Here is a 5,504-nt window from a genome sequence, read left to right on the forward strand (position 1 = left end):
GAGGAAGACTGAGACTTCAAACTGAGATTTCACCCTCCCAACCTGCGCAGAGAGGAATCACTTGCATTGTAGGCTAGTCTGTTTTTAGTCTGTGTCTCAGGCTAATTAAAACATATTTGTCTGTAAAAGCTTCAAGTTTACGGGTTATTAAACTGTAGGCTAAATAGTAGCCTACAAAGAGGGCTGCTTTTAGAAGTTATCCTAAATAGATAACATGTTGATTTTTTGTTTTTGCACGAATTTACTGTATGAATTAAGCTAATTACTTTCTCCACCCTCATTTTTTTTCTTTTTAAAGATTTTAATTCTGAAAATAATAAACATTACAAACAGCCTACAATGCTCATGATAACGTTTAATTTTTAACTCTGCAAAATAAATCTACTTCAATAGCGATTAAATATAGCCTACAGAGCTACCACAAAAACGGAAGTTCAAAGACAAAATTCTAAAGATGGCCGCTCGCACGTTTCTCTGGTCCCGTGGCATGAAAATTTCATTTTATGAGTTTTTTTTAACATTAATATGAGTTCCCCTAGCCTGTATATGGTCCCCAAGTGGCTAGAGATTTTGATAGGTGTAAACCGAGTTCTGGGTGTCCTGCTCTGCCTTTGAGAAAATGAAAGCTCAGACAGTCGATCTGGAATCTTCACTGTATGTCGTCATTGTTGAGACTGCATTCAACAGACTGTCTGTGTACTCAATGCTGATCACTGCAGCCTTTCATGCATGGGCGTTGGGGACAAGACCCACCCAATTTTTACGATCAATGATATTGGACCCACTCACTTTTATCGTCTCTAATTCAGCACATGTCTGTTTACCTACCCTTAACCAATAAACACTTATTATTAAACACGTTAGATGCTTTATTTTCACTTTTCTAACATTTTTATTGAAAATAAATGCCTTTCCGATCAGATATGTGATGGGAAAAGGGAGTAGAGTGAGTTCGGCAAAAGGCGGATTCGAACCTCGGGTTGATTTGCATCAAAACTTGATGCCTTGCGTCTTATTATTGCTCTTACTATGGTGATTTCTGTAATGTTGTGTTTCCCAACCAGACGTTTAGCAAACAAGACAGCATATTTGTACTTAATGTAAATCAAATGGCATCTACACATTTTTCTGAGAGAGCTAGGACCCACCCACATTTTTTTTCCTTCTGACGCCCATGCTTTCATGTGATGGAAAAGATCTAAAAATAATCAACACTTTCGCGATTCGTTCATCTCGACAGCTGTAGTAAAAGTATTCGAGAGGGGTTCCACATGTTACAAAGTTTGTAGAATAAGGAGGAAGAAGACAGAGTCGGCGTGACTGGGACTTGTGTTTATTCAGAACTCTCAGATACAAACAAAATAAACTTGCGCTCACAACAACTCAGTACAATATAACTTTTCTCAGCAATCTTTCTCCAGCTCTGCGTCTTTTTGGTCTACAAGTGCCCAGTCCATCTCTCTCTCTCTGGCAGCGCTTGCAGACCTCGCTAAACCACGCCCCCTCCGCCACATAATCTAATACTCATTTCAAATGCAAAGATGTCAGCCAATCACAACAGTGGGCGTTTTCACTGAAGTCTCACAACAGACACGCCCCTTGAAACAGAGCATTCAAGCCACAGGGCTAATATCAAAATAGAAAAATGCCTTTTATTTCTAATTTATGACATTTTATGATGTAAAAATCATACTAACAATATAAGTACACCTCAGGAAATATTATAAAATAATTACAAAAATCCACGCCATGGGACCTTTAACGCTAAACACTCTCATGTAATGTTTCATTCATTCTCGAAGTCGGAGGGCGCCATTGTGTAGAAAGTCCAAAACGACTCATAGAAGTAATAACTTATGAAGTTCCAATAAATCCCTTACATGGACAAAGGCATCCCACTATGGCTGCAGCTGAATAAAAAGCAGAAACTTTTTGGCTAATGAAACATATGAAGACAATTAATACGATTGTGACAATGTGTTTGTTTTTTTCAAGCCATCTCAGGGTATTTTCATACGATATCAATGATATATGAATAATAATACAGTGTTAACACAGCCTTTATTAGTCTTCTACAGTACAGAAAATGTAGGCTAAAATATATTTTTGCCTTATTTTGTGAAAAAAATAGGCTTTTTTACATAAACTTTTTGATGACTCAGTGCAAAAGTGTTTGCAGCACATAAACCAATCATAAAATTATCATTAGGACAATATAGGAAAAATTGTTCAGCAGTGTATTAGATTTCTTAACCAGTTAAAAACAAGAGATAAGAAAAAATAAACTGGTATTACACTTGACATTTCTGTCCCCCTCACTTCTGAAATGATGGCTATGCCCCTGATAAACACTAACAGCACAACATTTGTTTGTTCCAGAGCTCCTGACAGATCGCAATCAGAGTCCAATAAATAAAGGGTCTGTTTGAACATTCATCAAATGCAACTTTTTCATTTGATTTCGATGCTGTTTTCGTTTATGTTTTAATTATTGTGTAATTTGCAGACTACTTTATAAAATTATCCCTAATTCACTAGAACCATTGGAAAGGTGCAAATCATACAACATCAGCTAAAACTGCAGAGTAGACTATACACTTAGAAACTGCTAACCAAAGGATTTTTGCTGTTTGATCAATGTTAAACACAATTAAATGAATACTGGAAGTGCAAGTTCCTGTGACATCATCCTGATTTTTTCATAACAAGATGATTGACTGAAGACTGCAATCTGGTGATGTTTAATTTGCTTTAGGCATATTCCCATCTGTAAGTTTAGTAGATCACCTGATGGCATAAACAAAACATTCGGATGCATGACAAACATCAAGGTAAAAAACAACACGACAACTTATTCGATTTAACAGTCAACATTGTAATCAAAATGGCTGACACATTGCCTGCAGGCTTTTATGATGTTCATTTCAGCACTGGCATGTCTATTTGACTGTCTTGTGTCTCCATTCACAGCGATGACAGCAATGGATTGTGACATCCAGCCTTGTCCTCCCATCCTCGACATGCCACCCCCTGTCAGCACAGACAATGTCAATCACAGAAAATAGAAGCAACTGTCAGAGTCGCTATCTCATTGCGGGCACCCCTTTGTTGTCAAATGACTGGAATCTGACAGGTAACACTGGCTATTGTGCATTTCCTTGCATCTAGATTGAAAGAGAAGCTCTATGAAGTATAGCAGAAATGCTATGGCCTGTTTATTCAAGAAATGAGCTTCAGGTGTTAGATGTAATGGAATTGATCCTAAGTGAACTGTTCTATTACATGGAGCAAGTGGTTTTTTCCCCGATTTGTTAGAACTGAGGAAATGAGATGTGATGGAATAAGGAGGATTTATGCTGTTCAGAAGGAACAAGAGACACTATGACACACTTCAAGACAGAGAATGGTGCTATACTAGTGTGCATTTTTGCAGTCAATCTAATCTGGTAATCCTTCCATCTTCCTTCACGCTGATGACGCTACGCAGGAGAGCATGGACCGGACTATTTAATGGCTTCCAGGGGTGGGGGAGGAGGAAAAGGAAAGCTGTTTATTGATGGAGAAATATCCTTTCAATACTCATGCATGCTGTTGAAGCCAACAGAACGCAATAACAACCAATTAAAGCAGTGCCCCATGAAAGTAGATCACAGCACAACTAGATTAAACGATAATTTAGGTCTCGATTCAATAAGAGTGAGGCAAAGCAATTTAGATCTTCACAATAAGCAGGAAATATAGAATGCATTTGTCAACACCATTTGCATAGAAATGACTTTTCATCACTTTCCATTATTGTGTGAATTTGGCTTGAGCCAATACATTTTCTCAACATAACTCAATGGAATCAATTGGCCTGCAGTTAACAGCATTAGGTCTCTGTTCTTGAAGCTGCGGAAACAAATTGCCGTTGGACTTTTTTCTCAACTAAAAATCGAAGCATTCAAATAGTTTCGCTTGTTCCAAGCCTAATCTAATTTTCGAGCGAAGTGCATCTAATGTTTCAACTTGATAGCGTTTTGTGTTTCCAATTCTGCCACCATTTCGGCTGTACATTAAATTGAGTTTTAAGATTTACAACAAAATTGCCTTAATAGCTTAATTGCCGTATAAGAATTGAACTGGGTTTGTTTCTCACAAGCTGTAAGAACAGCCCATTTACCTCGAAAATGTGAGTGTGTGTGAATAATTTCCAGGAACAGTGTCAGGTGTATGCTGGTCACGCAACCAGATCTCTAAATAACAGAAGTAACTTTGCAAGCTCTTTCATTCCAAGGACACTCAAGAAAGTGTTAATCTGAAGCATCCAAGCATGCAGTCCATCTTTTTTAAATTTCGAATTTTAACATCTCTCTGCATTGTATATTTCATCATCTTTGTCTAATGCAGTCTTCATGAAAAACAGTCCTGAACAGCAACAGGATGAATATGCGCTGTAATAACCTTGAATCTGTGGCAGAATATCATGCTGTGGGATTGATTTACATAACAAAAGCTGTCTCTTGGAGCTCAATCACAAGTAAACAGAGCCGGAGCGGTAACATGGCATTTCACAGGCCACGTATTGCTAGTACATTAATAGATGATGACACTCCTCAATTCGAGACTACATCAAAGGTACGAGCCCCCGGATAAACACGCATTAGCACCTGTGATACCAAGCGGCTCTCTTATATTGTGGCTAACTTAAGCAATTACCTGTAGGAGGATCCTCTGAAATACAGAGCTCCACTGTGCTTGTTGCCACATACATGGCATATTATTTGTCTTACAGCACTAGCAGAGCAACTTAGTGATGTAATGATACGCAGCCAGCGAGACCTCAGACCGACATGCTGATGATAGCTCTGGGGATTTATCTTAAAACACTGCGCTTTCTCTTTATGGGACACACATGCAGTAAAAGGTCATTTAGGTCCTTAATTAATCCATGGGGAAATTATATCTGCTGGAGAAGGAGCGATTAAATGAGAAAGCTCACAAATGCAGCATGATGTCCTTGAAATGCTGGATTGGATTGGATTGGATTGGATTGGACTGATTCTGGCCAAAGTCTCTTTCAGGCAAGTTAGTTTATTCACTAGCCATCTTGGTAATGTCTCCAGCATCTATTTTCTGGGTAAAAGGCAAACAAGTACAAATCCTATTTGATAGAAGACATTCTACAATTTCCCGTACTGTTTGACACGATTACATTTGAATGGCAATTCAATTTGGTTACACTTTATTTTGATGGTCCCCTTCAGACATTCTGTTATAAGTTATGTTGCACCAACATGTCAACAAAATCTCATTATAGTATTAGGAGACTGTTAGGGGTAGGGTTGGTATAATAAGAGGTTCCGGTTGGTAGAATAATTTGACATGTACTTGCAAAGCTACATATAGCATATATATCTCTGATGATGGAGAGCAGTGCACATCTGAAGTGTCTCAGCTGAAGGAAATTATCCATTATTTATCGGCTTTAATATATTGGCCAAATTTTCTTATCGGGCCAATAA

Source organism: Gobio gobio (assembly GCF_949357685.1).
Source record: "Gobio gobio genome assembly, chromosome: 18".
Classification (NCBI taxonomy): domain Eukaryota; kingdom Metazoa; phylum Chordata; class Actinopteri; order Cypriniformes; family Gobionidae; genus Gobio; species Gobio gobio.